The sequence below is a fragment of the Nyctereutes procyonoides genome, unplaced genomic scaffold (genome assembly GCF_905146905.1).
Source record: "Nyctereutes procyonoides isolate TBG_1078 unplaced genomic scaffold, NYPRO_anot_genome, whole genome shotgun sequence".
NCBI lineage: Eukaryota > Metazoa > Chordata > Mammalia > Carnivora > Canidae > Nyctereutes > Nyctereutes procyonoides.
Window position 1 is genome coordinate 11,373,715 of NW_026575051.1, and position 24,843 is coordinate 11,398,557.

The 24,843-nt window shown below is 37.9% G+C and overlaps 1 protein-coding gene across 2 annotated transcripts in view; it reads left to right on the forward strand.

Moving 5' to 3' along the window:
• The window catches only part of BICRAL (BICRA like chromatin remodeling complex associated protein), an 83,485-nt gene that overhangs the window by 12,724 nt on the left and 45,918 nt on the right, over positions 1-24,843 (forward strand). The window contains exon 1 of one of the 2 annotated variants that reach the window (XM_055330464.1): positions 21,900-21,951. The exons of the other annotated variant lie outside the window; for it this stretch is intronic. The gene's annotated coding sequence lies outside the window, so the exon portion shown is untranslated. Of the gene's footprint in view, positions 1-21,899; positions 21,952-24,843 lie in introns of those variants that run through there. 2 annotated transcript variants of the gene reach the window in all.

The window sequence follows — 24,843 nt, forward strand, 5'->3', positions numbered from 1 at the left end:
GTCTCTGCCTCTGTGTGTGTGTCTCTCATGAATAAATAAAATCTTTAAAAATAAATAAATAAATTTAATCTATGGATGACTGCCTACTGAACATTTTAATATCTTAAAATTGAATGACCATTACTTCAGTAGGAGGAATAGGCAAAGGTAGTGCTTTTATTGATAAATAAAAACTGTGATGAAAAAAAAACAAGAGTCCCTTCTAGTGATCGTTAAATTCTAGATCAAAACAGTTATCCTGCCCCTTCTGCAGATAATTCAGTTTTTATTTGCATAGCATGAGTCAAACATGGGGACCATTTTAGCTCTATATTTGGTAGCAATCAGAGAATATGAATCATATCTTTCACTTAAAAAAAATCCTAATCGGAAAAGAGAACACTGAGGACCTTAATTAAACATGACATGGTGCAGCTCAAGTTGTTCTCTTGCTTGGAATATCAATGTAAGCACAGTAATTAGAAGTACAGATTTTGAGTATCATTCTCGAATGCTCTGTTTTTATGCTCTGCACCTTGAAAATAGACACTTTAGCCAAGACCTTTGTGGTCCCCTTCTGTAAGAATATCTTACTCCTAGTGTCAACGAATTTAACTTTGCCTGAAAATGTATTTTTCATTGTAAAGTTATTTATTGTTCAATCAAGTTTAGGTGGTAGTGGTGTTTAATCTATACTACTTAAATTATTGCTTGTGCATCCGCTCATGTTTGAATCAAAGAAATTGTAATGGTCAAGTATCATCATAAAATATTTAAGTGATTTGACACTGAGAAGTTTACAAGTTAAAAGTTTATATTGGATTTACTGCAGTTTCCAGAATATCTTATTGTTGGTCCTGTAAGTTAGAATAACGAAACTGAAGAAATTTCTTTTTATCTTTTTATAGATTAGAGCGTTTTCCCTTGAACATTTATTAAAAATATAACATTTATTAACTATGAGAGGTAATTAAGATTTTTTTGTGTGCAGTTTTGAAACTGTCTTCTCATATCTGAAGGAATTAATCTGGATATAGTAAAGTAATTTGTCCTTCCTTCTTCTGTAGAACTTACAGCACACTGGGAATTTGTCATATTATGTCCTTATTTTAAAAATACTCATGCTTTGCCTCTTAATAAGGTTTTAAAGGGTTTTTTTCCCTCTGAATATAGGACAAAATATTTTTTAATGGCATGGAAATAGATTTCATGTCCTTTATGATAAATAAATGAACAAATGGGTTGTTCAAAAAAAAAAAAAAAAGAAGTACAGATTTTGGGAGAAAGTATTTAAGATGTTCAAAGAGTGATTCACTTTAAGGAAACATTCTTTTAAAGAGGCAGTACTGGAGGGGGAGGGGGTTGGGGTAACTGGGTGATGGGCGTCAAGGAGGGCTCATGATGTAATGAGCCCTGGATACAATATGCAACTGATGAATCACTAACCTCCAGCTCTGAAACCAATAATACATGTGAATTGAATTTAAATAAAATAAAAAAAAATAAAGAGGCCATACTATAGATTGAATGTAAGGCATATTACTAAGTGTGGCCAGTAAGATAACATGTCAAAAGGAATTTTTTGTTTTTTACTTTTTGACCATACAAGAAAGCTTAGCCCTGATAATAGGCAGCAGTAGTATATCATGAAACATTCTCTCTGTAGAGTCTGGAGTTCACCAGGGCTGACCTGCAGCTCTGGAACCTCCTGCTGCTCACTGAACAGTTTGAGGCAGTGAGTTGAGTTCTTCACACAGGCTTTAAGAACTAACTTGAATTTTCTTCCTTGCCCAATGAGAACCGACCCTATCACTACATATTAGTGGGAAGCCTAAGTTGGGGAGATGAAGAATTTCAAAACCTTGTGGTAAGTGTAATGTCAGAGAATTTCAAAATTTGGTATGTGGACTGTCAATATTTTGACCATAACTAAAGAGTAATAAGACTGCTGTTGTATGTATTAGAATCAACTATACTTAAAAGTTGCTTGCAGTGTATTTTAGATAGGACTCCTGTTGTCATTTTCAAAAAGATAAATCAGCTTATCTGGTTTTTTGGTTAAATTTTTATTTTAGAATTGTGTAGTGCTCCTGGAAATATTTTATACTGCTAGGGCCACTCCCATCAGTGTGTTTTTAGGAATAAGTTTTAAAACCCATGGGATCCCTGGGTGGCGCAGCGGTTTGGCGCCTACCTTTGGCCCAGGGCGCGATCCTGGAGACCCGGGATCGAATCCCACGTCGGGCTCCCGGTGCATGGAGCCTGCTTCTCCCTCTGCCTGTGTCTCTGCCTCTCTCTCTATGTGACTATCATAAATATAAAAAAAATAAAAAAAATAAAAAATAAAACCCTAAGCATTTCCCCTGAATTAAAAAAAAAAAAACCCATAGTTGTTGAGTGAGTTTAGTTTCAGTGCAGTATAACTGATAGTTTTATGAATATAAAATAAATTAGGATCAATTATAATTTATTTTTTTAAAAAATCATTTCTCAGGGCATCTGGCTGACTCAGTCAATAGAGCATGTGACTTCTGATCTTGGGGTTGTGAGTTCAAGCTCCACATGAGATATAGAATTACTTAAAAATAAAAGTTAAAAAAAATCATTTCTCTGGGCAGCCTGGGTGGCTCAGCGGTTTAGCGCCTGCCTTCAGCCCAGGGCCTGATCCTGGAAACCCGGGATCGAGTCCCACGTCAGGCTCCCTGCATAGAGCCTACTTCTCCCTCTGCCTGCTCTTTCTCTCTCTCTGTGTGTCTTTCATGAATAAATAAATAAATTTTTAAAAAGGAGGTGGAATAAATATTTTAAAAAATCATTTCTCTATAAACAGAACTGGAGAAACCTGGATGCCATTTTGGGAAATTAAATTTAAAATCTTTGTGTTTGGCAAACGCATTAGTTACAAAGTTAGAATTCACATCAAAGAAAGTTTTCTAGAACAAATTTTAATGTTTTAAACTGGATATTACCTGAGAAGTAGAATACTAGATTTAATGTGGGAGATCTCTTAAAATTTAGAAGTAACTCTCTCCATGTAGAGACTATTACCTACAAAAAAAAAAAATCAGATTTTTTTTTCCTCCTGATTACTAAGAGTAAAAGCTATTTTTGTATGGTTTTGATTTGGAAGTATTTCTTCTAGGATTTAAAATAAAAATGAATGCTGCTATATTTAGATTTCTTTTAACTCAGGCGTTTCCTAGAAGTGCAAAGAAATATATTTAGAAATAGGTCACTTTTTATTCTTCCTATTTGTATTCTGATTCTCCAGATCTCTGAGAATTTTAGGATTGGAGAGATCTATGGGAGCCCAATCCCTTTGTTCTAGGTGTGATCACACTTACAAGATGAATATTTAGGGAATCCCTGGGTGACTCAAAGGCTTGGTGCCTGCCTTTGGCCCAGAGCATGATCCTGGAGTCCCGGGATCGGGTCCCATGTTGGGCTTCTGCATGGAACCTGCTTGTGTCTCTGCCTCTCTCTCTGTGTGTATCTCTCATGAATGAATGAATAAAATCTTTTTAAAAAAGTGAATATTTACAACTCGGTATGTTTGGAACTGCTTCTATCCATAGACCTTAAGATGGCTTTTTTTTTTCCCCTCAAGATTTTATTAATTTATTTGAATGAGAGATAAAGGGGCAAGGGAAGAGAGGGAGAAGCAGACTCCCCATGGAGCAGGGAGCCCCATGCAGGGCTTGATCTCAGGACCCCAGACTGTGACCAGATCCCAAGGCAGGCTCTTAACCGACTGAACCACCCAGGCTCCCCAAGATGACTTTTTTTTTTACATTCAAATTTTAAGACTATTTTACTTATTCATCTGACTTCTTTTTTTTTTTTTAAGATTTTATTCATTTATTCATGAGAGACACACACACAGAGAGAGGCAGAGACATAGAGAAGCAGGCTCCATGCAGGGAGCCTGATGTGGGACTCAATCCCAGGACTCCAGGATCAGGCCCTGGGCCAAAGACAGACGCTTAACCTCTGAGCCACCCTGGCGTCCCTCATCTGACTTTATACATCACATGATATCCTTATTATTTTCTGTTACAGCATATGTCACATAGATAAAACCATCTGAAAGTAAATGTCCAGAGAGAATAATACAAAGAAAAATGAAATTTGGGTAACCATGCTCTTTGAAAAAAAGGGGTGAGGAAGACCTTCACATACCTTAGATACGTAAAGTGGACATTATGCCAAGTAAAACACTGAACGCATACCAAGGAAAATTTGCTTATCTTTTTGATGATATCTTCTAAGTACTAATATATTACTGTATATGCATTTTTCATTTGCACAGCCATGTTAGTTTTACAGTTAAAGTAGACATATAATCAACTAAGAAATTACCAGAAGTCGTGAAGAAGTCTGTTTATAGAGCTTTCCCACAGATCCTCACAGAGGGAATTGTGCATGTGCTGCAGTCAAATTGAGGAAAAGATCTGCAGCTCATGTTAGAAAGTTGTCTAAACAGGGTTTCAGAAACACACATGTTGTGGATATAACACAACATGCACAATATAGAGAGTAGGCTCAAGTGTTCATGTAAATGAATATTTTAGTTCTATAAATATCTGCATATGAATTTAGATAAATTATTTTATAGAACACATTTTCATTACAGGTAAATACTCCCCAGCTAAAACTTTCTGCTATCAGTAGATCAAAAAAGATGTGACATAAAACCTATTTGACATTAACTTTTTGTTTTTTTCACGTTACATAATTTCCCCACTCATAATTCTCATTTAAAATATATTCTGTGTTTCATATTGCGTAACTATGAAAACATTACCTTGAGTTTGACTCTCAAGAATGTCTTCAGGTTATAAGATGCCGTGAAAGTCACAAAGCAAAAATTTTCCTTTCAGAGCATGACATGAATTTGTCACTGTGTGTGTGTGTATAAAATACTTATATCCTTTTAAGATTAATTTAAAAGTATATATTCTAAATTTTTCACATACTGCTTTCCAGAATGTTTCTTTTTGAAATGGAATGTCAAAAATGAATCTTTTGAAAAAATATTACTGTATCTACTCTGAAAGAAAAAGGCACTGCACTGGTATTTCATCATCAAATATTTGTTCAGTGCTAATATTGTACAGAGCACTTAGAGGTTACAAGAACACATAATCGAGTTAGGTGAATAGTAGGTGCACACAGAAAAAAACACAACAGTGTATGCTAAGTGCCAAGTGAGTGGTACAAGTGAGAGCAAAGGAGAGCCTTTTATGTGTGTGACAGCATCCACCCATTCATTCATTCAGCAATTATTGAGCACCTAATTTGTACCATATGCCATTCTGGGTTCCCAGGTCCTTAGTGAAGAAAAGACCAAGCCCCTGCTTTCATGGGAAGACAGACAATAAACCTAGGTAAACACTATAGTAAGATATAGGAGGGAAAATAAAGCAAAATAAGGAAAATGTAGAGTGCTGGGGGATGGAAAGGTGGTCATGGTAGGTCATGGATCATCTGAGCAGAGACTTGAAGAAAGGGACAAGCCTGAAGATAGCTGAAGGAACCGCATTCCAGGCAGAGAGCAGCCAGTGCAAGGGGCTTGAGACATGAACATGCCTGGTGAGTTCAGGGCATGGCAAGTCAATGAGGGATAGAATCTGAGGGAGGGCAGAGGCCCTGGGGGGGGGGCAGAGAGAGCAGTTGTGTAGGGCATTGCAGGTATTCACAGTTGAGGGTGGAAAGGACTTTTACAGTGAAGAAAATGAGGATTCATTGGAGGGTTTTGGCTTGTTTTATTATTATTTTTTAAAGAGGAGGCGAGCCAGTGAGGAAGGTTCTTTGATCGAGTGAGAAGTTTGTAAAAGAGAAAAGAAAAGGGGGGGGGGCGGAATGGAAGGCTGGGAAGGGACTTTGGGATCAGTTTGTGAAATGCACTAAATGCAAAGTATATGAATTTTTCCCTTACATACTAAAAAATCATAAAGGTTTTCAAACAAGGCAGTTGATGTGACTTAAAGAAGCATTATAGTTAATAATAGCTTTGGAACCAGACAGATCGGAGCTCCACTCCTTGCTCTTTTCCTTTAAGTAAATCACATAACCTCCCTGAAGGCATGTGCCCAGATTCTCCCTCTGGATTGAGAATTTACCATTCAGAGGAAGTTTGTAAGGATCAAGTGAGATCATGCATATAAAGATTTACATAGTGCTTGACCCTTGTGGGTCTCAGCTATCACTGCTGTTTAAAATTATTGCCATAAGAAAGTAGTATTAAAACTTTAATGAAATGTATGAATGAATGGTTCCTTAGGAAATGAAATGGACTTTTTGTCTAAAGTGAATTATTCCTGTCAGCCACTATTTCCTTCCAAGACTGGGCATTGCCCCTTGAAATTCCTATTAGTGGGCAGCCCGGGTGGCTCAGCGGTTTAACGCCGCCTTCAGCCTGGGTCCTGATCCTGGGACCCAGGATCCAGTCCCACATCAGGCTCCCTGTGGGGAGCCTGCTTCTCCCTCTGCCTGTGTCTCTGCCTCTCTCTCTCATGCTCTGTGTCTCTCATGAATAAATAAATAAATAATATTTAAAAAAAAAGAAATTCCTATTAGTTGTAGTGTCCTTTTTTTAGAAGAGCAGGGGATGTAATACAGTTTCCCCCAAAACATTTAGAGATCAAATCTAACAGATTCCCATCTTGATATTCCCAGTTTAGTACAAAAAAGCCTCTGATTTAGCCGCAGAAACCTGGTGTCACTTTAAAACCCAGTTGTCAGAAATTAAGTTCCTACTGAATGCTATTGTGCAGAACACAGCTTTAGAAAATGCTGAGAAAGTAGGGGAGAAAAGCATATGGGCTTTGATTTCATTTACAAATAAAAATGTACCTTAAATATAAAAATGTACTAAAGAAAAAGAGTGAAAAAAAAATCATGTTCCATGGTATTAGCCCAGGATGCCATAACAAAATACCATAGGCTTATAGGTGGCTTAAACAACTGAAATTTATTTTCTCACAGTTCTAGACACTGGGTAGTCCAAGATCTGGGTCCTGGCCAATTTGGTTGCTGGGCAGGGCCCTCTCCTCATTTGCAGACAGCTGTGTCCTCACATGAGCTCTGGTGTCTCTTCCTCTTATAAAAGTACCAGCCTTTGGGCACCTAGGTGGCTCAGTCAGTTAAGCGTCCAATTCTTGATTTCAGCTCAGTTCATGATCGCAGGGTCCTAGAATTGAGCCCCAAGTTGGACTTCGCACTGGGCATGGAATCTGCTTAAGATTCTCTTTCTCCCTCTTACCCCTCCCCCTTGACCTCTTTTTTCTCCCTTTCTTTTAAAAAAACAAAACAAAAACAAAAAAACAGCCTTATCCTATTAGGGCCCTACAACTATGACCTCATTTAACCTCAATTACCTCCTAAAGACTCTGTCTCCAAATACAGTTATACTTAGGGTTAGGGTTTCAAACATGAGTTTTGGGAGGGACACGGTTCAGTCTGTAGTAGTCACATCTAGGAAGTGGAATCATAAGTGATCTTCATTTTCCTCTTTATACATTTCTGTACTTTCCAAACTTTCTGCGGTTGTAGAGGTTGAGTGAAACTAGATTCTATTTCTGGATTCCATTTATATGAGGTACCTCAAGGAGTTGGATTCAGAAACAGAAATGACAGAAAATACAGTGGTGGTTGCCAGCAGCTGGAGGGAGAGTGGAATGGAGAATTAGTGTTGAACGTGTACAGAGTTTCAGGTTTTCCAGATGAAGACTTCCAGGTTTTCCAGATGAAGGTGGATGTGGAGACAGTTGCACAACAATGTGAATATACTTAATACCCCTGAACTGTACAATTAAAAAATTGTTATGATCGATTTTTTTTAAGATTTATTTATTCATGAGAGAGACACAGAGAGAGGTGCAGAGACACAGGTGGAGAGAGAAACAGGCTCCCCGCAGGGAGCATAATGTGAGACTTGATCCTGGATCCCGGGAACACGTCCCAAACCAAAGGCAGACGCTCAAGCACTGAACAACCCAGGCGTCCCAAGATGCTAGATTTTATGTTATGTGTATTTTATAAACACACAGATATTCCCAAGGCCCTCCACAAAAAAACAAAAAAAAAAAACACCTCTAAACAAAAACACTTCTAAAAAATACACAGCTTTTGGAGTTAAACAGATGGTTAAGTACTAGTTCTGTATTAATCTAGTGGTTCTCAGACTTGAATGTGCATCAGAATTACCCAGATGGCCTGTTTAGCCACCCCTGAATTCCCAACCCAGTAGGTCTGGGATGGCCCTGAGAATTTTATTTTATTTTTTTAAAGATTTTATTTATTTATTCATGAGGGACACAGAGACAGAGAGAGGCAGAGCGAGAAGCAGGTTCCATGGAGGGAGCCCAACGTGGGACTCGATCCCGGGTCTCCAGGATTATACCCTGGGCCGAAGGCGGCGCTAAACTGCTGAGCCACCAGGGCTGCGCAGCCCTGAGAATTTTAATTTTTAACAGGCCCCCAGGTGGTTGAGAACCACCAGCCAAGAGCAAGTCTTCCTTCCTGGTTTATAAAAATGGAGATGAGTGAGATGTGAGGCTTCTGTGAGACTACGGATCCAGAAGCTCTCAGCATCAGTTTTCGTTTCCTTTTAACAAATCGTTTGCTTGCTTTTATTTTCAAATAATTTATTTTTGGATTTTTTTTCCCCATGGAATAACTACAGTCATTTTACACAAACAAAAACAAATAATTTATTTTTCCTAAATGTTTTTAGTAAGATCTACATGGGGCTTGAACTCACGACACCTGAGATCAAGAGTCACATGCTCTACCCACTGAACCAATAACTTATTTTTAGAAAAAAAGTATTTAAGTATGTGACAGGCATGTAACATTAATTTTGTTTCTTAGATTATTTCAGTCCAACTAGTGTTAATCTATTTAATGATCAGCTTTTTTCTTATTTCAAATTAAATCTGCACGTGTACATATGGCGAGCAGGGTTATATTCTGGTGAAAATAAGGTTATGCAACTCCCCTCCCTCCATCCCCTTCCATAAAAAAACTGACAAAATCTCTGGGAAATTATAAATTAGGGTAAATACTTATTTACACTTCAACTGTTCTTAAAGATTTCCACTTTGTGGCTATCTATAAGACCTAACAAGGGGGAAATGACCCCTTAAGCTAATGTTTTACCTAAATTCTATAAACATCTCTAGACTTGGACTGTCCAATATGGTAGCCACCGGACATAAATGGCTGTTAGCACTTGAAATGTGACTAGCACCAGTTGTGATATATTCTAAGTGTAAGATCCACACCAGATTTTAAAGACTGTATGAAAAAAAGGATGTAAACTATCTCATTAGTTTTATACTAATTACATGTTGGAATGATTAAATAAATATTAAATTAAAATATTAAATACATATATTTATATTAATATTTTTCATTTAGTCCAAAATATTGTTTGGATATTCTGAACTAAATAAAATATATTAAAATTGATTACACTTAAAAAGTTTGACTACTAGAAAATTTTAAAGATTTTATTTATTCATAAGAGATACAGAGAGAGAGAGGCAAAGACACAGGCAGAGGGAGGAGCAGACTCCCCGCAAGGAGCCCCATGTGGGACTTGATCCGGGATCCCAGGATCATATCCTCAGCTGAAGGCAGACGCTAAACCAACTACTAGAAAATTTTAAATCATATATGTGGCTTTCACTGACTCATACTCTGTTGGGACAGCTGAGCTACTCTAGACCTTCTGAGAATTAAGGGGTTTGGGGGTGCAGTTGGGGGAGAAAGGAGGGCTCTGTGGCAAAGTCAACAAATGAAACGTCGAGTTTTAAAAAGCAAGACGTCTGGGACACCTGGGTGGCTCAGTGGTTGAGCATCTGCCTTTGGCTTGGGGTGTGATCCTGGAGTCCTGCATTGGGCTCCCTGCATGGGGCCTGCTTCTCCCTCTGCCTGTCTTTGCTTCTCTGTCTCTCATCAATTTAAAAAAATAAATAAAAATTAAAAATCTTAATAGAAAAAAAAAGTAAGAGGTCTGACATGCATTATTAATTAACCAAGAAATATATATAATATGTAGCATTTCCCAAAGTTGTTTCATTATAGAACCCTGCCATCCTTTTTTGTTCAAAGGACTCCTTTACCTGCAGTTCTACATGGAAAAAACCATAAAATCTTACTCTCTGCCCCAGTGTTCCCAAAGCTTTCTATAGGCCAGTGCCAATATTATTTTTCCCTACTCGTGCATACCTTTTTATTGTGGTAATTTTAAAATAATATGCATCCCTTTTCTCAGCAAAAATACCATATAACTAGTTTATTTAAAACTGTAGAATTTTAATTGATGGAATAGTGAGATTTTTTGCTGTGGGAGAAAATGTTTTAAGATTCTCCATTGCTATCTTTTGGCATGAGAAACATTTCTAGAAATTGAACCTTCCAAAAACCCTGATATTTCCACCCACAGAGATGAGAAGCAGCACAAGCTTGGGAATTACAGATTTGAGTTCAAACCTCTGACTTGCTACTTACAAACTCTGCAATGTTGGGCAAGCATCTTATGTTCTCTGTAAAAATTGGGGTAACTGTGCATACCTGGCAGGATTGTGTTAGAGGATTAGAACCATATGAAGTGCCTGGCAGAGGAAAGGCACTTAGTAAATGTTAGCTACTATTACAGTTTTTATTACCTCATGTGCCTTGGCATATCAATTAATAGTAAAAGGGACTTAATATTACTGTGAATATCCATACTAGTATATGTTTATTTTCATGCATACTGATAATGCCTTCTGTAGTTTGGGAAATTATTTTAGTTGTAGGTCTTGCCTTTGTAATAAGATTACCAGCTACTCAGGATGCCTGGGTGGTTCAGCGGTTGAGCATCTGCCTTCAGCTTGGGGCATGATCACAGGATCCGGGATTGAGTCCCACATTGGGCTCCCTGCAAGGAGCCTGCTTCTCCCTCTGCCTATGTCTCTGCCTCTCTCTGTGTGTCTCTCATGAATAAATGAATCTTAAAATAAAAAAAAAGATTATCAGCTGCTCGAGAGCTGCAACATTATTATTATGTTTGTTTAGCCCTCCAAAGCTTACCTAATAAATAATCATTTAATCTAGTCCTCATTATCATTAGTATGATAAATTATAATGGTATTGCTTAATATATCATGCTATATTAATGTGCTTTCTTAAAGAAAAATTATATGGATATTACGAGAATCATTAATAGAAGTTGCAAACTATCAGAAGTTTAAGAAAAAGTTAAATAATGACAAACCTTCATAAAGAAATAATTTTACTCAGGCAAAATCTAAAAACTTAAATATTTAGAGAGGGAAATAGGGTGTTCTTTAGGCAAGACTGTGAAGACATGAAACAAGAAAAATTACTCTAGGGACACCTGAGTGGCTCAGTGGTTGAGCAGCTGCCTTTGGCTTAGGGCGTGATCCTGGAATTCCTACGTGGAGCCTGCTTCTCCCTCTGCCTATGCTCTGCTTCTGCCTCTGTGTCTCTCATGAATAAATAAATAAAATCTTTAAAAATAAAAGAAAAAATTACTCTAATTTGTCCAAAAGAATGATACTGAATAATGGCAAGAACCGTGGGTCTATCCTATCTTTTTCTATTGAAGTATAATTGACAATGTTGCATTAGTTTCAGGTGTACCATGTAGTGATTCAACAACTCTATTCATTATACTATGTTCACCACACATGTAGCTACCATTCATTACCAGCCAACACTATTAAAATACCATTGACTATATTCCCAGTGATGTACCTTTTACCCCCATGACTTATTCCATAATCTGGAAGCCTGTATCTCCCACTCCCGTTCACCCATTTTGCCCACTCCTGCCCCTTTGGCAACCACCAGTTTGTTCTCTGTATTTATGGGTCTATTGCTGGTTTCTTGTTTATTCGTTTTTTTTTTAAATTCCACATATGAATTAAAATCATATGGTATTTTTCTTTGTCTGATTACTTCACTTAGCATAATACCCTCTAGGTTCATCCATGTTGTCACAAATGGCAAGATCTCAGTAATATTCCATCATTGGTGGGTGGGTGCATGCGTGCGTACATGGGTGTGTTAATATATCATCATTCATCTGTCAGTGAGCATTTAGGTTGCTTCCATATCTTGGCTATTGCAGATAATACTGCAATCAACATTGGTGAGTTTTCATTTTCTTTGCATGAATACCCAGTAGTGGAATTACTGAATTGTATGGTATTTCTATTTTTACTTTTTTGAGGAACCTCTGTATTGTTTTCTGTTGTAGTTGTACCAGTTCATGTTCCCCCAGTTTGTGAGAGTTCCCTGAAACACCTTGCCAACACTTGTTATTTCTTGTCTTTTTTTATACTAAGCATTCTGGCTCATTGTGATACCTCACTGTGATTATGATTTGCATTTCCCTGATGATCAGTGAGGTGAGCATATTTTCATGTGTCTATTGGCCATCTGGATATCTTCTTTGAAAAAAATGGCTATTTGGATGGGTCTATCCTATTTTAAATGATCCAGAAGTGATATGATAGGGTCAAACTAATAAAAATTTTTATCTCTTTCCTAAGGGAAAGGGTTATGTTGTAGGCACAGATATCTCATTAGATGGAACTAGAGGCACCTGTGTGGCTCAGTGGTTAAGCATCTGCCTCTGGCTCAGGTCGTGATCCCCGGGATCAAGTTCCACATTGGGCTCCCTGTGAGGAGCCTGCTTCTCCCTCTGCCTTTGTCTCTGCCTCTGTGTCTCTCATGAATAAATAAATAAAATATTTTAAAAATAAATTAGTGAATGAATTAATTTCGTGTTCTATTCTTAGACCACTGGAGGCTGTCTATAAGTTACTTGACTCCCTTATTTGAGGGTTCAGTAATCTATAGCAGGAAAGAAAGTGAGTAAAGAAGTGAGTATAGAAAAGTGAGTATAGAAAAAGGTGTTAATTCAAATGTCATTCGATTTCAAGCACTCATATAAAAACTAAAAAAGTAGGTGATTTATTTATGTAACTATTTTCCACTTTAGATGAGTGTAGATGTGAATTTTGACTAAGCTTTCCAGAACATTGTTATATATTTGTGAGATAAAATTTGCCTTTTTGTCTCACTCTGTCCAAGTTTGAGGATTTTGATGAGCTTTTCCACTACAGTCTTGGGCTTTTTAAGTTATAAAATGTGTTTCTGTTGCTTTTCACTAAAGCATACAAAAAATTAGCTTTACTGGACCTTCCTTACTCGGGATTTTTTTGATAACTGGTGATACTGAAGAGTGTCCTTCCTGCGCTGTTGAATTGACAGCTTGCTGCTACCATCCTGTGGTCTGGCAGTACTTCCAGCATCTTTGCATTGCAAAAATTACATCAAACTGTTTAGAAATGACCAGTCTGTGCTTAGCAAGTATAAAAATAGCTTGTGGATTATATTCAGATGTTTAGAATTCCATTTGTTTGTTACTGGGTTGAGTTTATTCACTTCACATGTTGAACAACTGCCCTGGACCCTTGTAGTATGCAAGGGCTGTATGGACTGACCCCTAAAGAATCTGTGGATAGAATTGTGGGGAGGGTAGACCATGAACTTGAATAAGAAAAAATAAATGCATGTTATTTTCTCTAGACTCCCATTGAAATTTATCATTTCCTAAATCTGTGAATGAAGGCCACAACCATAGCAGTATTAACAGTGCTCGGGAATTTGTTACTAGTAGAAATTTTTTTCTATCCCCTCACATTTGCAGATAATCTGGAAAGATTACTATCTTCTAAATGATGATATTTACTAGACTCACCACTAAATCTTCAATATTAATGCATTGTCAAAGAATCACATATATTGGGCAGCCCGGGTGGCTCAGCGGTTTAGCACCGCCTTCGGCCCAGGGTGTGATCCTGAAGACCCGAGATTGAGTCCCGCGTGGGCTCCCTGCATGGAGCCTGTTTGTGTCTCTGCCTTTCTCTGTGTGTGTCTCTCATGAATAAATAAATAAATCTTAAAAAAAAAAGAACCACATATACAACTATATCACAATTTAAAAATATTTTTATAGGGATCCCTGGGTGGCGCAGCGGTTTAGCGCCTGCCTTTGGCCCAGGGCGCGATCCTGGAGACCCGGAATCGAATCCCACGTTGGGCTCCCGGTGCATGGAGCCTGCTTCTCCCTCTGCCTGTGTCTCTGCCTCTCTCTCTCTCTCTGTGTGTGTGTGACTATCATAAATAAATAAAAATTAAAAATATATATATATTTTTATAAATGTATTTTTAATTTTTTAATAAATGCATTTTTAAAAAATCCTACATATATTATGCACTTTGAAATACTACTCTGCAAAAGGATCCATAGGCTTCACCAGACAGCCAGAAGGCACACAAAGGGTCAAGAACCCTCCTCCTTCCTTTGGGAGATTTCTTCTCACAGCCACATCTGGTACCTGTCAGTAGTTATGGGGTAAACTGCCTCAACTTCTTTCAGATCCTTGCTTGCTGGAGTTAATTTTAAGTGATAAGCCATGGATCCTTCATCTCACTTCATTGAGCATCTGTCCTAAAGCTGCCAGCTTGGAGAATGCTTTTCCAGAAATAAAGGTTTTTTGATCATAGATCTACAACTAGTTATGGTCTTTTTTTTGGTAAGAATATCCATAGATGCTTTATTTTTTATTGTTACTGATATTAAAATTTTTTTCATAACAAAGTTTTCCATTTTAAGTACAGTTAAGCACATTTTAAGTACAGTTCTGTGGCATTAAGTACATTGACAATGGTATGCAACCATCATCATCACCATCGTTCTCTAGAACTTTCTCATCTTCTCCAACTGAAACTCTGTTCCTTCTGGTCTTTTGATGGAAATAAGTATAAATATAAATTCTCTTCACATGACATTTATTAGGGCTTATAAAAGATTTTACACTAGATAGAAGTTTGCCTCTCTTAAATGGAATATAGAAGGATGCCTGGGTGGCTCAGCGGTTGTTCTGCCTTCCGCTCAGGGCATGATCCCGGGTGTGGGGATCGAGTCCCATATCAGGCTCCCTATGAGGAGCCTGCTTCACCCTCTCTCTGTGTCTCTGCCTCTCTCTGTGTCTCTCATGAATAAGTAAAACCTTTTAAAACTTTTTTTAAAAATGAGATTATTTCAACTCCTTTAAAATTTTTGTAGAAGCGGAAATCTTGTTTGGACTAATATGCTACATATATGTCTATTCATATTCTTTCTTTTTTATTTTCTTGAGTAAAGGGATAGAAGTTTATTAAGTAAAGATACAGGGAAAGCTCTCAGAAGTGAGAGGGGTCCCAACAGGGTTGCCCCATATTCTTTCTTACATCATTTTTAAAAAATATTTCTTCAGGGGACCCGATGTGGCTCACTGGTTTAGCACCTGCCTTTGGCCCAGGGTTTGATCTTGGAGTCCAAGGATCAAGTCCCACGTTGGGCTCCCTGCATGGAGCCTGCCTCTCCCTGTGCCTGTGTCTCTGCCTCTCTGTCTCTCATTAATTAATTAATTAATTAATTAATTAATTAATTTCTTCAGTTTGGGGTTTTTTGTTATTTTTTAAAATTAGGTTCCATATCCAACATGGGGCTTAAACTCAGGATCCTGAGGTCAAGAGTTGCATGCTCTGCTGACTGAGCCAGCCAAACACCCCCTTAAATATTTTTAAGCTTAAAAAAATGCTTCTCTCATTTTTCTCCTTAAATAATTACTTTTGTGCACATCTTCCTTGTGAGTCCACTTTTACAAAAGGAGACCTGGACATCTCTTGCTTGGTAACATCATTGACTTAGTAAAATGGAATTTTGTTTGTTAATATTGTTAGTTGTTTTTATAAGGCTTGTTTTTCTTGGAACATACCATAAAACCAAAATATTTTGAATGTTACTCATTGAGAGAGGGCAATCAGAGTCAAGAGTTTGCATAATAACTTTAACCAGATTGCTAATAAATATTTTTTGCTATAACAACTGCCATTTCAAAGTATCTTTCTTTTTTAAGATTTTATTTATTTATTCATGACACACATGGATAGAGAGAGAAGCAGAGACACAGGCAGAGGGAGAAGTGGGCTCCATGCAGGAATCCCGATGCGGGACTCGATCCCAGATCCCCAGGATCACACCCTGGGCTGAAGGCGGCGCTAAACCGCTGGGCCACCAGGGCTGCCCTCAAAGTATCTTTTAAGAGCAGTTCCATACGTGGGACAATAATACATACAAACTACACTGACAGCAGTAGTGTCCTATTATATTTGAGGAAATACAAAGTTTCGTTAGTTTTTATTTTAATAGCTTAATTATTACCATGCTGTATTTTAGTGAATTCTTGACTGTGGGATGGGAAGGCAAAAGGCAGTCTCTTTTACTATTAGTTGTGACTAGTACTGCATAATAATACCCATTGTGTTCAAAAGTAGAAAAAGTCACATTGGTAGGGTTTCTTCTTTTACTTCATTTAAAATATTCTCTGGAAGAAATCCCCTTTCCCTGAGTAAGAACGCAAATGACTTAGATACATCTCCATTTCATTTAATAAAAAGTACCGTATTTTTCCGAATAAAACTGAAGTCAAGAAAAAATGTCAGTGCAGTTGCTAGTTATTATTCAGGTATTTTGTTTTTATGGAGAGGATGTAAGTATGACTAGCTTTTGGCACTTCTAGTTTTTAATTCCTATTCCTACAATTTTTGCTAATGTGTTTTTGGTTGATATATGTTCATCTTTATGGGTGATTAGTTTTAACATTGGCATTGCTTCCTCTCCCTAAGTCAGCTTGTTGGAGCTGAGTCCCTAAATGACTGTTTTTAGGGGAAGAAATGTAATAGATGTGGCAATTGATGAATAAAACAGAAATTCACCTTTTCTGTGGAGGAGGGGGGGAAGTAAAATACAAGGATTCTTTAACTGAAACAGTAGTGTAACTGAAGAGAACTAACTCATCTTTTTAATACATATTATTCCTTTTTGTTTTTTGTTTTAATACATATTATTCTACATACTAAAGTATTGTGATTTATCATAAAGATAGTTTCAATTTCATTTTACTTAATATTTAGTAGCAATCAGGATAGCAGCAGTTCTTTGTATCATTTATCAATCATTTTCTGTATATTATTTTCCATAGTTCTTAAAACGTTCAGTCTTTCTTAAAACACAGCAAATTATAAAAGCATTTGGCAGGTTGTCTTTTTTTTTTGCCCTGTGTTATAGAGTTGCTTTTCTTTCCTGTAAAGTCCAGTGTTGGTGTCCTCAAAAAGCCATACATGTGCCAGAGATTCTCAACTTAAACTTTTACTTCTGAGTCTTTTAATGAATGCAACTATTGTTAATATAAATTACTGTTCTAAAGATTTCGGGACTCCAAGGAATTATTTTGTATTTATGTTTAATACATAAATCCCTGTTTGAGGGAGGTTTATTTAATACTAAACAGATTATTATAGAAGAATACACAATCTTTTGCCCTATGGATTTTAAAAAATGACACTTCCAAAAAAAAAAAAGTGACACTTCCTTATCCCACAGGGATGGAGTCATCTGATCTGGAGTAGAGACAGGAAGTCAGTTGACCACTCATGGCTTTTTCTACACAACAGGAATGCCTGGCTAGATACATAAGGGCCCAGCATAAGCTAGCAGATCCTGGGCAATGGACACACACAACCCTGCATCCCAGATCCTGTGCTTTATGATATGAAGAAGTGCTCAGGTGTAACCTAGCTGCATATTTTTAGCTGCCCCAGCTTTCATGGAACTTGTGAGCAAGGGGATCAGAAAAACAAAGTTTTGTCATACAGCTGTCAGATACTAGGAACACATCAGACGTGCTCTGGGGATACAAATGAGTGAACAATTAATTTTGCTTGGGAATTAAAAAAAATGGTGGTAGTAAAATTTTACTCAAAGCATTAAAAAATAAGCAAGCATCATCAGTTGACCACTTGTAGGTGGGTGGGAAGGTCTTTTTTTCTTCTCAAAAAGGTAAGTGCAAAGCAAAAGAATTTAAAAAGTGATGTGATAAGTTTAGGGGACATCAAATGGTCAAGAAGGTAGAGAGCAAAGGGGTGTGTTGAGGTTCAAAATGAAGCTAGAACCTACTGTAATGAGCCAGTACTTCCAGTTCAGTGATGTCAAAAAACCATGAGCAAAAAAAAGTTGCTCAGCTTTGGGATGATGACTGACTTATATTTACATTCAAATACATTGCTCTTCAACAGTATCCTCAAAGCACTCTAGACTCTTTTTACATAAATTTGGGCTGTGCTTTAGTTGAGAACAAAAGATAGGCATAATGAAGTTAATCATAGAGAGCGATGTCTGATCAGTGTCAAAAGACATGGTTGTTGCTATCAGAATTCTAGCTAGAGACTTCTGAAGACCTCACAAGGTTGTTAGAGAAGGATTCGCAGAGGTAGATTCAAGCTAAATTTTGAATAATGAATGGAATATGAATAGATATGGAAGAGGAAGAAGAGCATTTCAGGTAAGATTGTCTCCTGGGAGCTGGAGTGTGGCATTTGGCTAGAATAGAGTATAGGGCAATAGTGGGAAATGCCTTTAGCCGCATTATGCATTTTAGGCTTAAAAAGAATTATCTTCCACTTGGGACGCCTGAGTGGCTCAGCGGTTAAATGTCTGTCTGTGGCTCTGGGCGTGATCCTGGGATCCAGGATCAAGTTCCGCATCAGGCTCCCTGCGTGGAGCCTGCTTCTCCCTCTGCCTGTGTTTCTGCCCCTCTCTCTGTGTCTCTCATGAATAAATAAAATCTTTAAAAAAAAAAAAAAAGAATTATTTTCCACTTTAGATTGTTCTTGCATAGGAATAACCTGCTCTCCAAAATAAGCACACTTTCTTGGAAAACTAAAGTAGGTTTCAGGGAAAAGGGAATAAGCACACTTTTCCTGGTGTGCCGCTCCTGCTGGAGGTTTGCCATCTTGTGGCCAATGTACTGGAAAGGGTGATAGATTCATTTAGAAAAATGTTCACTGACAACAATGAGATACCACCTCATCCCTGTTAGAATGGCTGTTATCAAAAAGACAGCTCCTGGCTGGCTCAGTCAGTGGAGCATGCTACTCTTGATATCGGGGTTGTGGTTTTGAGCCTCACGTTGAGTGTGGAAATAACTTAAAATAAAATCTTTAAAAAAAAGAAAAAAGACAAGAGATGTTGGTATGGATGTAGACAAAAGGACCCTACTTCACTGTTGGTGGAAATGTAAATCAGTGCAACCAATATGGAAAACAGTACAGAAGATGCTCAAAAAATTAAAAATGGAGCCACCATATAATCTAGCAATCCCACTTCTAGTTGTATATTTGAAGGAAATGAAATCACTCTCCCAAAGAAATATCTGCATCCCCCTGATCATTGCAGCATTACTCACAATAGCCAAAATATGAAACAACCTAAGTGTCTGTCAATGGGTAAATGGATAAAGAAATTGTTTTATACACACATACACATACACATATATGCAATTGAATATTATTCGACCATAAGAAAGAAAGAAACCCTGACATTTGTGACAACATGGATGAACACTGAGGGCATGGGCATAAGCATAAGCCAAGTGAAATAAGTCAGACAAAGATCAACAAATACTATATGATCTCGCTTATAGGCAGAATCTAAAAGAGTCAAATTTGCTGAAACATAATTGACTATTGGTTGCCAGAGCCTGGGGGCTAGGAAATGGGAGATATTGGTCAAAGGGAACAGACTTTCAGTTAAAAGATGAATAAGTTCTGGAGACCTAACGAACGTATAAAGTGGTGACTGTAGTGTATTGTATACTTCAAATTTATTAAAAAGTAGATTTTGAATATTCTCACAACACAAGAAAATTGGTAATTGGAACACCTAGGTGACTCAGTGGTTAAGCGCGTCTCCTTCAGCTCAGGGTGTGATCCTGGAATATGGAGGTCGAATCCCACATCAGGCTCCCTGCATGGAGCCTGCTTCTGCCTCTGCCTATGTCTCTGCCTCTCTCTGTGTCTCTCATGAATAAATAAATAAAATCTTTAATTAAAAAAAATTGGTAACTATGTGAGGTGATGGACATATTAACTAACCTTATTATGGTAGTCATTTCATAATATACACAGATATCAAATCATCACATTGTATACCTTAAACTGAAACTTTCTCCAGAGTTTGGAGAATAAGGAGCCTCAAACTGTGTCTCTGAGCTGACCAGACTACCTGACTGTAGCTGGGGACAAGTTCCCCAATTTTTTGAGATTTTCCTGAATATGTTATGACTCAAAGGAAAAAAATGAGCAGCCTGGCGGCAGGGGAATCAAGGAGAAAACCCCATTAGTAACCCCAGATTCCTGGTGGATCTCTGGAGGGGGTTGGGGGGATTGGATTCCATGTTTGATTTGTTGGTTGGGTTTTGCTTTGTTTGGCTTGGTTTTTTGATGTACTATATTTCCTTTTAGGCTTGCTTTTTTTTCTTTGTATTTAAAATTTTTTTAGGGCAGCCCTGGTGGCGCAGCGGTTTAGCACTGCCTGCAGCCTGGGGTATGATCCTGGAGACCTGGGATCGAGTCCCACATCGGGCTTCCTGCATGGAGCCTGCTTCTTTCTCTGCCTCTCTCTCTCTGAATAAATAAATAAATCTTTAAAAAAAAATTTTTTTTTTAATTCCAGTGTAGTTAACAAATGGTGTTCTATTAGTTTTAGCGTACCAGGATTCCATGTTTTTAGTAACCAACTTTATATTATTTTTAATATATCCTAAACATCATAGTTCATTCTTTTTTTTTTTTTTCTTTTTGTCGATGGGACGGCCTTGTTTCCGGCCGCGCCCTATTTCCCCGGGATGACGGGCTCTCCGCACCAGCCCCCCGCACCAGACGCACGCACGGCGGGGCATGCCACGCCGGTAGTCGTTTATTCATACCTAATTCTGGGTGGATCTCTAAAAGATATGTGGAGTGTGTTTTTTTTTTTTTAAATATAACCCCGGTTTCATTATTACATCTAAAAGCTCTTAATAGAATATATGTATATTCTAAAATATATTTATAAGTCCCTTCAGGAATTATGAAATTTCAATGTTGATTGGCTCTAGGAAATTGTAAATTTCTTTGCCGGGATTAATCTAGAATTATGTGAGTTTTTAATTATTCAGGGTCTTTGGGAACACAATCTTTTTTTTTTTAATAAATTTATTTTTTATTAGTGTTCAATTTACCAACATACAGAATAACACCCAGTGCTCATCCCGTCAAGTGCCCCCTCAGTGCCCGTCACCCATTCACCCCCACCCCCCGGGAACACAATCTTTGCATAAAACACAGCTGTGCTATATTTAGAACCTGGATATTTATGCAGTATTTTTTTAATATTTTATTTTTATTTGAAAGAGTGTCAGAGCAAAAGCACAAAGGAGGGGAGAAGCAGACTCCCCACCCCACTAAGCATGGAGCCTGACAGGGCTCAATCCCAGAGCTGAAGGCAGACATTTAACTGACTAAGCCACCTAGGTGTCCCTATTTAGTATTTCTTATACTTATTTATGTGATATTTGCTGGGGATATGCAAATGAATATGACAAGATCGCTATTTTTGAGGGTAGCCCTAGAATATTGTTTTATACTGTTAATTTCTAGATGATAGTCTATTAGTAACATTTAACTTTGAAGTCAGTCTAGTCTGTTAGTCCACTATAATTGAGCCATAAATTCATACTCCTAGCTCTTTCCCACTACAAGCTATGCAGTGTGAGTTAAAAGCATCCTCCATTTCTGTAGGGCTTCGTTACTTTCAGAGTTTGGTATCTCTTGAACCACCTCAGCTCTGAATCTAAATTCAGCAAAGACTTTTGGGACTAAACCCACAGTCTCTTTAGTTTTTGTTTTTGTTTTTTTCCACAGTCTCTTTTGAAGCCCTCCTTTGTTTAGACCTGGGACTGCCCCCCACTCCCACCTGGCATAAAATTGGCAGCTAAGATTAAAGGAAGATGAAGAAGAGAGGTCTGGAAAGATTTCCCCCAGGACTACTTTTGCATCAGTCAGTATGGGCACAGGTCTTCTGTAGATTCAGAGTGGATCTTAAGATTTTGAGAGGCCCTCAGCAAACATGTTTAGCACAATTCTTATGAGCTCTTTGTATATTTCAGTGTATATATTTCTGGATAACTTTAGAATCTGTTAATGCTTCTCAAACTTGAGAACTCAGACCACCCAGATTATTTTCTCAGATCCCAGTTTGAGAAGCACTGATTTGTATGGTTAATGATTCTGTCGTCAGTAAACTTAAAGTTATTGTCACTGTGTTGGAATTTATCTTAAGTTTGATATGTTTATCAAACAATATTTATCACTATACCACTGCTTGCTAAAGTAATCAGGGATGCATTAATATCTACTGATCCTTGGGATTTCGTTTTCAGATTGACCCCAGTGATGATCATTCTTCCATAACACGCAGCAAACCATTGCATTCTGGGAGTTGGATAAGACAAATGGTTTTCGAACTTTTTTTTCCTAGTTGAATAAGAATGGAGTCACTCAGATGAAGGGGAGAAGTGGGAGTATCAGAGTATCTCCACCACCACATTTAGGCCTTCATGAAAGCTCCTGGACACCTTGGAAAATCCTGGATCTCCAGGAAACAAAGTTTAAAAACCATAGCTGTGGCTGTTAACTTCATTTAGGGATGGAAAAATGGGCCTTGAGAGATTTTTTTTCTTTTAGTTTTTCCTCTAATAATATTTCTTAGTCTTTTCCATCTTCTCTTTATTGCTGCTAGAAGGATATAGCCAGTGACAAAATGCAGGGCGTTCTTTGTTGAATAATAACTGAAAAACTCAGAACCCATCATGTTAAGTTTGACCACTTCTTATTGCAGATGGTTATAATTGTGAAAACACCATCAGGTTTTTGCTAGCAAAATGTTATATTATTTCAAAAAAAAAAAAAAAAAAGTCCAGAGGCTTCACCTGAAGAAGCTTGAAAACCCCTGCCAAAAACTCTTAGTATTTCTCACATTACATCATAATAAACTATCAAATGTCTCTCTCCCAGAAGAAAATGAGTACCTTACAGTTAGGAACCATGCCAGAAGGTTTCACACTGTCTTGCAATTATAAAATTTAACAGTCCATAACAATGACAATAGAGTAACAGGAGTAAGGTGAGAATACTTTCTTAGTTGACACACAGTTACTTGCCTTGGGTAAGTGGCTGTTTTACAGCATAGCCTTTTGATCATGACACTCACTGGTAAATAATTAGCAAAAACACACTAATTCACTCTTCAGCATTGCTTTTGCAGTCCTACAAAAAAATTGTGTGTTTACATTTATTACTATATTTTATGTCATGCTCATTTGATATTCCCAGCGTTAACAGAGTACCTGGCATGTAGTAGGTGCTAAATATTTATTAAATTAATAATGAGGGCAGCCCCGGTGGCTCAGCGGTTTAGCGCCGCCTTCAGCCCAGGGTGTGATCCTGGAGACCCAGGATCGAGTCCCACATCAGGCTCCCTGCATGCAGCCTGCTTCTCCCTCTGCCTGTGTCTCTGCTTCTCTCTCTCCTCTCTGTGTATTCTCATGAATAAATAAATAAAATCTTAAAAAAAAAATCATCTTTAAAAAAAAAAAATTAATAATGAGTATTGTTTTCACCCACTGACCAACTTATTAAAAATAGGAATTAAAGAAGCCCCTTTCCTCCTTCCCTAAGCTATTCTTCAGGGTAGAAAACAAAAGGAGGTATGGGATAAAACTCTATGATTTACTGTCCTCTTTTTCCCCCCTTTCAGTATACTCTGACCCTATAATTTGTGCTAATTAACTCATATAAACTGTTGTTACCTCCTAAAGCATTTTTTTTTTCAAAACTTTAAAGGTGACTGTAGGGCCAAGATGGCGGAACAGGGACTGGATTTACCTTCCTGCATTAAAAAAAAAGTTAAAAATAGGATAAAATATATTAAACAGTGGCTTTGAGACCTGGGAAATCAGGTGGCATAGCCAGAGACTCCTGAGGAATGGTGAACGGATGAGATGAGCCCTATTGATGATTGCCCCAGCTTACTGTCTAGAGAGCATAGCCAGGCCACAGCATAGGGAATGGGATACCAGATGGAGTCTGATCATCTTCCAAGGTTGGTGGGTGAAAGGACTAAAATATATGGCAGGATACTGGAGAGGAGAGCACTGCCCAGAGAAAAAACTCCCAAGTCCTCAGCTGGTGACCAGTCAGTACAAGCTGGTGGGGGAGAGACCCGAATCCTGGGAGGGAACTGCCCATAAGGATTAGAGGGAACAACACTCGGAGCACAATTCTTATGAGCCCTCTGTATATTTCAGTGTGTATATTTCTGGATAACTTTAGAATCTGTTAATGTTTCTCAAACTTGAGAACTCAGACCACCCCAGATTATTTTCTCAGACCCCAGTTTGAGAAACACTGATTTGTATGGTTAATGATTCTGTTGTCAGTAAACTTGTTATTATCACCGTGTTGAAGTTCATCTTAAAGAAGTTTGACAAATTTATCAAACAATATTTATCCAGGGCAGAAAATAGTTTGTGTTATATCTGTGAGAGTACAAAAATCCTTGTAATTCATGAGACATCAAGTGAATAATATTGTTGCCTCAAGATAGGGCGAAATTAGCCCCAAAGAGAGATAAAGCTTAAAAGCAAGCCTCAAGAGGATCAAGTGATTTATAAGAAACTTAATTGAGGGGTGCCTGAGTGGCTCAGTAGGTTAAGCGTCTGACTCATGGTTTCAGCTCAGGTCATGATCTCAGGGTCATGAGATTGAGCCCCGAGTCAGGCTCAGGGCTGGGCATGGAGCCTGCTTGGGATTCTCTCTTGCTCCTTCCGCCCCTCCCCCCATGCCCTCTCTCTC